Genomic DNA, 13,292 nt, shown 5'->3' with positions numbered 1-13,292 from the left:
ATATAAAATAATCAGGAGGCTTATTTTAGAACGTTCAAATGTGAAAACGTGGTGCGCTGCATAGTGTGTGCTAATTCTAGTGGTCAATCCAACTAGACAAGCAGAGTTGCAAAGTTTGTTTCTCAGTAGGAAAGCACAGGATTGACTTTGACTGTAGCTCCCAAATATGGACCACAGCAGTGATGTGGGGGAAAGGGCACTTGGAGATTTCTTTGAGGAGCATGCTGAGTCATAAGGAAATCCAACAGGAGCTATTAACCCTCAAAATGGCTTCAAAATTACCATATAATTCAACCTTGCTTTGTGCTGTGAGATGTCACACAAAGAATACCTTAAAAGAATGTAAAAGAAAGAGAAAAAAAAAGAAAACATGCTAAAAGAAAAAAATGAGTAGTTACAAAGGTCTTTGAATGAGACTTAAAATGAATGAAGAAGCTGACAGGAAGAACCTGCACTCATGGCAAAGTCTAGAGCTCACTTTTTACATGGGGCACAGAAATGCCTGGGCCTTGTACCCGAAAGGTTCACAAACGTGAGCCACACAGAAAGGCGTGGTGTCTACTGCCCTCATCACCCCGACTCACTCACAGTGTGGAAATCTTAGCAGGTTTTATAAGGGCAGCCAAAACCTCATCTGAATGTTATTAAAGAGTTTCAGAAGGTTGTACTGAGAAAAAGAAAATAATTGAATAGATAGAATTGGAGATTATTTATAAAATCATTTACAGTGACACATTTGCAAACACAGAAAAGATGCAAGAAAAGAAATATTGCCTAGCAAATCAGAATCAGATAATTATATATCTGACTATATATATATATACATACATATATATATAATTCCTTTTTTATAATTTCACTATGTTTTTAGTTCTAGTGATCACTGTATTAATTAAAGTTTTGTAAATAAAATTAGGGAAGCCTGGCCTGGGGCAGGAACGAGTGTGAGTAGAGTTGTTTGCTCTCAAGTGCTTGTTTTCTGGAAACTTCTCTTCCACTTTGGCTCTTGGTTTTAAGCATGCAGTATCCTCACTGGTGTCCAGGTCAGTTCCAGCTCTCAGTTGTGGGGGCCTATGTGTCTCTCTACCCTCCTTGTATTTGAGCTTCTCTTTTTCTTTCTCTCTCTTTTTCTTTGTTTTTCTCTCTCTCCCTTCATTTATATATTCATTTAATTTTTTCACACACAAAAAGAATGTATGTCTCTATATATTCTTTCTTCTATTTGCTGCATCCTCAAATGTGTCAATATTCCTCTCCCCCATTCCTTTTGCTTAATGGCTCTTGGATGATCTGATATACTAATTCACCAAAAGGCATATTGATGGATTGTTTTGTACCTCTCAGGAACTCTTAATGATGTGGTCTTATTCTTTATGCCAAAGTGTTAATCCCTGCTTCCATGAAAGAGGAGGTGGTTTTGAGCAGGGAAACATACAATAATCAGCTCAAACCACACATTGATAGCCAATCCTACCTACATGTAAAATAGTCTTAAGATTAAAGAAGAGGCCTGACCTGTGGTGGCGCAGTGGATAAAGCATCGACCTGGAAATGCTGAGGTTGCCGGTTCGAAACCCTGGGCTTGCCTGGTCAAGGCACATATGGGAGTTGATGCTTCTAGCTCCTCCCCCCTTCTCTCTCTCTGTCTCTCCTCTCTCTCTCTCTCTCTCTCTCTGTCTCTCCCTCTCCTCTCTAAAATGAATAAAAAAAAATAAAAAAAAAAGATTAAAGAAGAGATTTTTATGGGAATCTAGATCTTGGAACTTTCTCACTGATGTTTTTTTCTTTCTGTTGGCTGTAGATAAGGATATAAGATATGCATGGGTCCCGTTCAGTCTAAGCTATGTGGGTACAGTTTGAACCATGCTTTTTAGAATGAGAATTTCAGAGAATCTGAAAAAAGGAGCACTGAGAAAAAATTACATGGAAAAAACAACCATATAGGACACGATAAGCAGATGTAAAATGAGGTGGTCAGCAGTGCTTCTCTGCTGACTCCTGAGACTCCATCAAGTAGGTTAAAACTACTGCATTAGGTGACCTCATAGGCTTTCTCCAGATGCTTCAAACTTTGTAGTTTTTGATTATACAGTTGAACCTTGAACAATGCAGGGATTAGGGGATTCTAACCTCCCACACAGTTAGAAGTTCATGTATAACTTTTGACTCCCCAAAGCTTAACTACTAATAGCCTACTATGAATCAGAAGTCTTCCCAATAATATAAACAATTAACATGTATTTTATATGTCGTATGTATTATATACTATATTCTTATAATAAACTAAGTTAGAGGAAAGAAAATGTTAATAAAAATCAAAAGGAAAATATGTTTACATTCTGTATGTATTGAAAAAAATTCAACTCTAAGTGGACCTGTGTAGTTCAAAGCTGTGTTGTTCAAGGGTCAACTGTACTTTCCTATGAGAAATTGAAACTGGGATTCAACAGGGCAACTCTTCTTTATCAATAAGAGTTTCTTTTAGACCACAGAACCCCCTGTTTTCAGTGACACAACCTTCATTAGCAATCCTGTGGTTGAACAACTGCCATAATTTCTGGAGTTTAAATTCCTCTAAGGTATTTAATGAATATTTAGTATTTTGTCTCTCTGAGGTACAAACTCCTTTCTCCTTAAGTGAACATGAGGGAAGCCACCATTCCCATTTGCTGGAGAGTGACTGCTCTCTAGAAGTGAGATTGGGCTTTTAGGAGTTAAGGCCCTTCTCCACTGAAAGCCTTGTCTCCTGCCTTCTAAAACAGTCCTGGGTAGGAAAACAGGCATTTCTTTGTGGGTTTTCTTGATTTAAGGGCAGCTTCTAATATCTTGGGTTTGTTGTCTCTTCAAACTATCTCGCGCTATCAGATTCTTCCTCTATATCCTGTGAGTCTCTCAGTTATTAAAAACCCTTACATTTCTTGTGATGTTCCCAAAGGCCAGTTTGTAACAGCATCAGCCACATCCTCTAAGATAGCCTGGTTTTTCATACCCCCTCACCACAGTTCTTCCACGCTGCAGCTCTTTTAAGGACACTGTTCAGAGTCCTCTGGATTAGATTTGTGGAAGCAAATCTGTGTAAATACTTACTGTCATCATCTTAACTGCCCCCTTAGCAACTTTCTATTTTCTCTGAGGCAAAGGAATGGTCTGTTGATTTCTTCTTTGGCTCAGAGTGTATTCACAGATACCAAAGGGAGTCCAGGCTGTTACCATTCTGCTTGTGGTGGATGATTCAGGACTCCAGGGAGCCTGGCACAACCCTCCAATTTATATTTACTTCTTTGGGCAAAGCAACATATAACGAATCAAGACTCAGAAGCAGCTCTGGGCTCATTGTAGTTCCCTGAGGTAATTATGCAAAGTAAACTCTAATAAAGAGCATGGGTTATACACAGAAGAGCAGCTTAAATCCACGCTTCATTTAAGCTCATTGTGGTGAGCGGATATTTGGTAGTTTGTTACCTTTTCCCAGCGGACTAAAAGATTAGTGTTCACTTCAGGGTAGCATAATTTGTTCTTCAAGGCAAGGCAGTTAAATGATGAAGAAAATCATATCCTAAAGGATGACAGGAGATTTGTACCTTGGACTTTCCGAGTGTGTATGTGTGAAGCTTTCGCTCCAGTCCTTCAGAGGTGTGCGGGACTCTGATGAAGGATACCTCTGTGGACAGGGGCTGTGCACCCTGGGGATGACATCTCCTTCCTCTCGTGCATGGCTAGGACTTTTCTGAGATCATCAGACCACTACCCAGTTTTCCTTGAAAGAAAGAATAATTCAAACTCATAGCACTGATAAAAAGGTTAGGGAATTGTCTTAGTCAGTTTGGGCTACTATAACAAAATATCATGGATTGAATGGCTTATAGCAACAGAAATTTAGGTTCTGGAGGCTGGGAAGTCCCAGATCAAGGCATAAGCAGATTCGAAGTCTGATGAGGGCCCACTTCCTGGTTTGTAGTCTGTTTGCTATAAACACACATGGTAAAGGGGAAAGGATCTCTGTGGGGGTCTCTTTTATAAGTGCATTTATCCTATTTATGAGGGCTCTGCTCTCATGATTAAGTCATTTCTCAAAACTCTGCCATCACCTTTCAGGTGAGAATTTCAATATATCAATTTTGGGAGACATAAATATTTAGTTCATTGAAGAAATAATATAATTAGATATAGTGTTGCTAATTCTGTGGGTAGGTTGACTGCATTGTTCAAGGGTTTTAAACTCATTCCTGTCCTTAGAGACCGTTATGTCAGGCAGTGTGTTCTCTAATTCCACTCATTTTCAGGCCCTAATGTCTGGGAGGTCCAGGCCAGCTCTGCCCAGGCTCCATGTTCCATCCTTACTAAGGCAGGAAGGGAGCATCAGAAGCCTCATCTACAGGCAGGTGGAGTCTGGAACCCTGCCACATATATGTGCAAATGTGGAATACTCAGCTTCAGACATGACACAAAACAGCTCCAAGCCATGACATCTGATTAACACCTATCTCCTAATCTCTCCCAGGTGTCAGGCAATGTCAGTTAGGATCTGGGTTTCTTTATTCTGATGCTTCAGATATTTGAAACTCATGATCATTTCTGATAGCCAGCTTTATGCTTAAAAAAATAGTCATATTGATGATAGCTTACTTTATTTAGCGTCTGGGTCCTGCCAGACAATCTGACTGTCACTTGCTATCTTGTACTGGGAGCACCAGATGACCATCTCTGTTTTCACATATGCCTGTTGGGTTACTCCTCCAAAACTGGTGGAACCCCCAGAACTATAAAGCTGACCCCACTTGACTTTGAGCACAGCCAGTGCCTGGAAACTTGATGTTAGAAATCTCCTTTATTGTTTTCTAGGATGGGATTTGCTTTGGTAGCCCCTAGTTTCCAATGGGCTTTTACTAGTTGGTTTTTTAACCTACAACAGTAGAGTAACTTCCCTCATATCTACATATAGTTTAATACATGGTCATCAGTAAGGTACAACTTTATTGCCTATACTCTTCCTGTTCTCCTCTGACTCTTCTGATGAGCCCCAGCCTCACTGAATGTACAGCACAGATGATGTATACAAGCCCAACTCAGTCTATTTCTACTTCATGTGTCCTTTTCCCCATTAGTACTGATACTTTGTCAGATTCCCTATATCCCTAGCTGATCATGAACCTGTCACCTTGCTAGCTCCAGGTTGGCTCCATTTCTTGTAAATGTCCATATTCACAAGTCTTTGGTTCTTATCTTACTCAAGTTCAGATACTGAGATCAGAAGAGAGAATATATCATAAGTCAGATCACTCAGAACAGGGAGGTGGCCCCGGTCCATCTGACAAATGTGGCTTAAATTTCACCTTTCTGGTAGAACTTGATATTCCCAATATGACAGTCACAGAGAGTAGATGAATCAAGTTCATTTAACCTTTTCGCATAGCTAAACTCCCCAGTTGGGTGGCATTAACAGTCACATATGGATGGATATAAGATTTATATTACTTCCTCCTTGCAAACAAGGAGATAGAAATAAATGAGAGAACCTACACCATCTTATACAAATTTCATTAAGGCAGAATGTTTGAGCCAAGAAATGAACAAACAAAAAATTCATGCTTTAATTAAGGAGCATAAAGGCAATATTCACTAAAAAGACTTGCCCCTTTGGGTTCTCATCCTATAGATCAGGGTACAGCTTGGGTGATAGTCATGCCTCTGGGTAGGGGACATATTGGTAGAGGCTGCTCCTTTGTACTAATTGTGCTTCGTTTTTTACTGTTTTGTCATTTCTATATGCAGAGCAGTGCCACAAAATGGAATGGTTATTACTTTAATAAGTAGAACTTTGTTCTGGGGTTCAGTGCCTTAGACACTTGTATGGACCCTGAACAGAATTCTTCACCATCTGAATTTGAGTTGGTTCAAATATTAAAAATAATGATAACAGTGATGACACCAATATTCTAGCATTGGGTCATGCCACTTGATTAGGAACCTTTAGGACCCTTCTATACCCGAGACTCTTTTCATTGAATGATTCTTGTCAATTTTTATTTTATTTTATTTTATTTTTTTCTAAGTAAGAAGAGGTGAGATAGTGACACATACTCCCTCATTGCTCTAACTAGGATCCACCTGTCAACCTCCACCTGGGACCTAAGCTTGAATCAACTGAGCTATCCTCAGCACTTCACACCAACATTGGACCAACTGAGTTATCCTCAGCATCCGGGGTGACACTTGAACCAATCGAGCCACTGGCTGTGGGAGCAGAAAAAGGAGAGATGGGGGAGAATGAGGGAGAGAGAAGCATATGGTCACCTCTCCTGTGTGTCCTGACTGGGAATTGAACCTAGGATGTCCATACACTGTGCTGATACTTTATCCACAGAGCTACCAGCCAGAACCAACTCTTGTCAAATTTTTTCAAAATTTTATTTAGACAATTAATTTTTAATGGGGTAACATTGGTTGATTACAGTACATAGATTTAGAGAAAACATCTCCAGATCATTTTGACATTTGATTATGTTGTATACCCATCACCCAAAGTCAAATCGTCCTCCACCACCTTTTATTTGGTTTTCTTTATGCCCCCCCTCTTTCTCCTCTCTTATTCCCCCCCATAACCACTGCACTCTTAACTATGTCTATGAGTCTCAATTTTGTATCCCACCTGTGTATGGAATTATACAGTTCTTAGTTTTTTCTGATTTACTTATTTACTCAGTATAATGTTATCAAGGTGCATTCATGTTGTCATAAATGATCCTATGTCATCACTTCTTATGGCTGAGTAGTGTTTCATAGTATATATGTACCACATCTTCTTTATCTAATCCTCTATTGAAGGGCTTTTTGGTTGTTTCCATGTCTTGGCCACCATGAACAATGCTGCAATGAACATGGAGCTGCATGTGTCTTTACATACCAATGTTTTTGAGTTTTGGGGGTATATATCCAGTAGAGAGATTGCTGGATCATATGATAGTTCTATTCTTAATTTTTTGAGGAACCACCATACTTTCTTCCATAATGGTTGTACTACTTTACATTCCCACCAATAGTGAATGAGAGTTCCATTTTCTTCACAGCCTCTCCCATACTTATTACCTGTCTTGTTGATAAAAGCTAACCTAACAGGTGTGAGGTGGTATCTCATTGAAGTTTTGATTTGCATTTCTCCCATAGCTAGTGAAGATGAGCATCTTTTTATATATTTATTGGCCATTTGTATTTGTTCTTGGGAGAAGTGTCTGTTCATGTCCTCTTCCCATTTTTTTATTGGATTGTTTGTTGTTGAGTTTTGTGAGTTCTTTGTATATTTTGAATATTAGGCCCTTATCAGAGCTGTTGTTTGAGAATATCATCTCCCATTTAGTTGACTGTCTGTTTGTTTTGTTGTCAGTTTCTTTTGCTGTGCAGAAGCTTCTTAGTCTGATGTAGTCCCATTCATTTATCTTTGCCTTCACTTCTCTTGCCTTTGGAGTCAAATTCATGAAATGCTCTTTAAAACCAAGGTCCATGAGTTTAGTACCTATGTTTTCTTCTATGTACTTTATTGTTTCAGGTCTTATATTTGGGTCTTTGATCCATTTTGAATTAATTTTAGTACAAGGGGACAAGCTGTAGTCAAGTTTCATTCTTTTGCATGTGGCTTTTCAGTTTTCCCAGCACCATTTATTGAAGTGGATTTCTATACTCCATTCTGTGTTTTTGCACCTTTATCAAAGATGATTTGACCATATATATATATGTGGTTTTATTTCTGCATTCTTTATTCTGTTCTATTGGTCTGTGTGTTTATTTTTCTGTCAGTACCATGCTGTTTTGATTATTGTGGCTCTGTAGTATAATTTGAAGTCAGGTATTATAATGTCCCCCAGCTTCGTTTTATTTCCTTAGGATTACTTTGGATATTTGGGATTTTTTTATGGTTCCATATAAATGTGATGATTCCTTGTTTCATTTCTTTGAAAAGTGATATTAAAATTTTGATGAGAATTGCATTAAATTTTTATATTACTTTGAGTAACATGGCCATTTTAACTATACAGTGTGTTCATAAAGTCATGGTGCACTTTTGAATAGTCACAGGAAAGCAACAAAAGATGATAGAAATGTGAAATCTGCACCAAATAAAAGGAAAACTCTCCCAGTTTCATATCTATTCAATGCTGTTTGACGTGGGCTCACACACAGATTTTTTAGGGCTCCTTAGATAGCTATCCTGTATAGCCTCTACAGACTTGTCACTAACTGATGTCCTACCAGAACTGGGTTTCTCCACCAAACTGCCAGTTTCCTTCAACTGCTTATCCCACCAAGTAATGTTATTCCTATGTGGTGATGCTTCCTTACAAATGCGCCAATATTCACATTGCACTTTGGTCACGGATTCTAATTTAGTGAGCTACAGAACACACTGAACTTTCCTCTGTACCGTCCACATCTTGACTGGCATGGCCGTGGGCTGCTCCGCTGTATACACAGTGTTACATCATCATCTGTGCATGTGCACATGCTGCCACATCATCCTACAGAAACTGTGAGGGTTTTCCTTTTATTTGGTGCAGATTTCACATTTCTATTGTCTTTTGTTGCTTTCCTGTGACTGGTCAAAAGTGCACCATGACTTTACAGACACACTGTATTTATTCTTCCTATCCAAGAACAAGGAATATTTTTCCATTTCATTGTGTGTTTTTTGATTTCCTTTAATAATGCTTTGTAGTTTTTATTATATAGGTCCTTTACATTCTTTGTTACATTTATTCCTAGGTATTTTATTTTTTTTGTTGCAACACTAAAAGGGATTTTTTTTTAGTTCATTTTCTAAAGTTTCATTGTTGGCATATAAGTAAACAATAGATTTTTGTATATTAATTTTGTATCCTGTGGTGTTACTCTATTGCTTTATTGTTTCTAATAGCCTTTCTGTGGAGTCTTTGGGGGTTTCTATACACAGGATCATATCATCTGCAAAAAGTGAAACCTTTATTTCTTCTTTCTCAATATGAATTTTTTTGTTTCTTTTTCTTGTCTGGTTGCTCTGTCTAGAATTTCCAGCACTATGTTGAATAGGAGTGGAAAGAGTGGGCAGCCTCGTCTTGTTTCTAATTTTAGAGGACAAGTTTTCAGTTATTTGCTATTTAATATGATGTTAGTTGATGGTTTGTCATAAATGTTGAGATAATTTTTTCTATACCCATTTTGTTGAGTGTTTTAAACATAAAATAAAATAATTTATTTTATCACATGCCTTTTCTGCATCTATTGATAGGATCATATGGTTTTTGTTTTTTGTTTTGTTGATATGGTGTATCACGTTAATTGTTTTACATATGTTGAACCATCTTTGTGATTCTGGGATGAATTCCACTTGATCATGGTGAATTATTTTTTTAATGTGTTGTATCAATTTGCTAGTATTTTGTTTAGGATTTTTGCATGTGTATTCATTAGAGATATTGATCTGTAGTTTTCTTTTTTGTGTTTTCCTTATCAGGTTTTAGTTGGCCTCAAAAATGTGTTTGGAAGTATTGCTTCTTCTCCAATTTTTTGGAAGACTTTGAGGAGGATAGGAACCAATTCTTCCTTGAATGTTTGATAGAATTCACTAGTATAGCTGTCGGCCATGGACTTTTATTTTTGGGGCAATTTTTGATAGTTGATTCTATGTCCTCCCTGCTTATGGGTCTGTTTAGGCTTTCTACTTCTTCATGATTCATTCCAGAAGATTGTTTTGTTCTAGAAATTTATCTATTACTTCTAGATTGTTAAATTTGTTGGCTTATAGTTTTCATAGTATTTCAGAATAATCCTTTTTTATATCTATGATATCTGAGGTAATTTCTCCTCTTTCATTCTGGATTTTGTTTATATGAGTCCTCTCTTTTCCTTAGTAAGTTTGTCAATTTTGTTGTTCTTTTCAAAGAACAGCTTCTTGTTTTATTGATTTTTTTCTATAGTTTTCTGTTCTGTACTTCATTTATTTCTGCTCTGATTTTTATTATTTCTTCTCTTCTGCTGGTTTTGCGTTGCCTTTGTTTTTCTTTTTCTAGTTTCTTAACATGTGATGTTAAGGTGTTTACTTGGGCTCTCTCTTGTATGTTCATATAAGCCTATAATTACATGAACTTCTCTCTTATTACTACCTTTGCTGCAACCCAGAGATTCTGATACGTCGTGTTGTCATTTTTATTTGTCTGCATATATCTTTTGATCTCTGCTTTTATTTTTTCTTTGACCCAGTCATTTTTTAAAAGTATGTTGTTTAATTTTCACATTTTTGTGGATTTATTTACTTCTTTTTTTGAAGTAGAATTCTAGTTTCAAAGCTTTATGGTCAGAGAATATGCTTGATATAATTTCAATCTTTCTTAATGTGTTAGTTATTTTTGTGGTCCAACATATGGTCAATTCTTGAGAATTTTCCATGTACACAATAGAAAAATGAATACTCTGACATCTTGGGATGAAATGTCCTGTAGATATCTATCATATCCAGTTGTTCTAGTGTTTCATTTAAGGCCAATATTTCTTTATTAGTTTTCTGTTTGGATAAACGATCTAGAGCTGTCAGCAGTGTATTGAAGTCTCCAAGTATGATATATTTTTGTCACTTTTTATTTTTAGTTTAATTAGTAGATGTCTTATATCAGCAGTCCCCAACCCCCAGGCTGTGGACCAGTACCAGTCCACGGGCCATTTGGTACTGGTCCGCAGAGAAAGAATAAATAACTTACATTATTTCCGTTTTATTTATATTTAAGTCTGAACGATGTGTTGTTTTAAAAAAATGACCAGATTTCCTCTGTTACATCTGTCTAAGACTCACTCTTGATGCTTGTCTCGGTCACATGATACATTAATCCATCCCACCCTAAAGGCCGGTCCATGAAAATATTTTCTGACATTAAACTGGTCCGTGGCCCAAAAAAGGTTGGGGACCACTGTCTTATATACTTTGGTGCTCCATGGTTTGGTGCATATATATTAAGAAGTGTTATGTCTTCTTGATTCAATGTCCCCTTTATTATTATGAAATGACAAAATCATCTTTGTCTCTGATTACCTTTGTTGTTTTGTAGTCAGCACTGTTAGATATGAATATGGCTGTACATGCTTTTCTTTGGATATTATTTGCTTGGAGAATCATTTTCCAACTTTTCACTTTGAATCTATTTTTATCCTTGTAGCTTAGATGTGTTTCTTGAAGGCTGCATAAAGTTCAATTTTCTTTTTTGAGCCACTCTGCTACTGTGTGCCTTTTTATTGGTGGCTTCAATTCATTTATATTTAATGTAATTATTGACACTTCAGGGTTTCCTATTGCCATTTTATATATTGCTTTCTGATAGCTCTGTTTCTTGTCTGGTTCTTCTCTTTTGTTTTCCTATTTGGTTGCATTCCGTATTTCTTTTCTTCATTTCCTCTTTTTTTAAGCTATGTGTTTCAGTGGTGGCATTTTCAGGGGTGGTTATCATTAGCTAATGTAAAAAATATATATCACATTCATTGTAGTCCATTATCTCATGAGTGCTTCTGCACTCTATCCTCCTTTTCTACTGCTAATCTTTGTCCTTTCCCCTTTTTTGTATTTATTGTCACAGGTTATCCTTGTTTTTATTGTGATCTTGTTGGGAGCTTTTACTTGTGATTTTGTTTTGTTTTGTTCTTTGTATCAGGTCGAATAACCCCCTTTAGTATTTCCTGAAGTGAAGGTGTTCTGGTGATAAATTCCATCATCTTCTCTATATCTGTGTTTTCATTTCCCCTTCATATTTGAAGAATAGCTTTGATGGATATAGTATTCTTAGCTGGACATTTCTCTCTTTCAGTCCTTTAAATATTGGGGTCCACTCTCTTCTGGCTTGAATTTCTGCTGAGAAATCTGATGATAGTCTAATGGGCTTTCCTTTATGTGTTATATTCTTCTTTTCTCTAGCTGCCTTTAGTATTTTTTTTAATCATGTGATCATTTCATTACAATGTGCCTTGAAGTAGATCTGTTTGGGTTAAGGTAACTCAGTGTTCTGTTTGCTTCTGGGATTCGAGGCTCTAATTCTTTTCACAGGCTTTGGAATTTCTCATTGATTATTTGTTTGAATATGTTCTTTATTCTTTTTCTCTCTCTTCTCCTTCTGATATACCCATTATTCTTGTATTGCTCTTTCTGATGGAGTCAGATAATTCTGGTAGGGCTTTGTCATTTTTTTAAATTTGTGAGTCTCTCTCCTCTTCTCTCTGTAGTATTTCTAGTTGTCTGTCTTCTATTTCACTAATTCTTTCCTCTATCTGTTCTGTTCTATTAGCTAAGCTTTTTACCTGATTTTTAGGTTCAAGTACTGAGGTTTTTTAATCTCTATTTGGTTCTTTTTATAGTTTCAATTTCCTTGGTGAAGTACTGTTTTTGTTCATTAAATTGTTTTTTGATCTCAATAAATTGCCTTTCAGTGCTCTCCTCTATTTCATTGAGTATTTTTAGGACTTTAATTTTGTATTCTCTGTCATTTAACTCTAAGGTTTCCAAGTAATTGAAATTTTTTCTAGAGATTTTTCATCATCTATCTGAGCTAAGGCTCTGTCTTTTGAATCATGATAATTTGATTTCTTTTTCCTTAATGGCATTTGAAAGTGGTATTGTTAATAACACTAATAAGAGATAATTTAAAAAGTAGAATAAATATTGAAAAAAATACAAGGAATAAATGAACATACTATAATGATAAGTGGAACAAAAACTACAGACAACAAGGAGCAGGAACTGAGAAAAAATAACCAAGGAGAAAAAAAGTAAAAAAAGTAAAATGCAACAAAGAAAAATATGAGTTCAAAATATAATAATTTGATGATAAATGCCTTTTGAATTAGAAAAGAAAAAAAGGGAAAAAAAGAAAAAGGAGAAGAAATGGGAAGAGAGAAAAAAGAGAAAATGAAAAAGAATGAAAAAAAGAAAAAGAGAACAAAACAAAAAAAATAGAAGTAATGGTTTCTGAAATAAAATTTTCACAGAAAACAAGAATAAAAAACGTAAGAACTATGGAGAATGAAATTTAAAAGGAAAAAAGAAAAAAGAAAAGAAAAAATGATAAAAAGCATTAAAAAAATTTATTTTTTTTCTAGTTTTCAGAGGTGACTTCTTTCTTTTCCCCAGTGGGTGTTGCTGTACTACAAGTTTTGCCTCTGTGGGGCACTTGGGCAGAGGTCTGCTTGTGTGCCGCTGTGGTAATGCTGTAGGCTGGGCCTCAGTCCCATTGGTAGGCGGTGCTTGTCAGGATTTTGCAATTTTATGGCTCTAGCAATGGTAGTCTCAG

The sequence above is a fragment of the Saccopteryx leptura genome, chromosome 4 (assembly GCF_036850995.1).
Source record: "Saccopteryx leptura isolate mSacLep1 chromosome 4, mSacLep1_pri_phased_curated, whole genome shotgun sequence".
NCBI classification, from domain to species: domain Eukaryota; kingdom Metazoa; phylum Chordata; class Mammalia; order Chiroptera; family Emballonuridae; genus Saccopteryx; species Saccopteryx leptura.
This window is presented reverse-complemented; position numbering follows the sequence as displayed.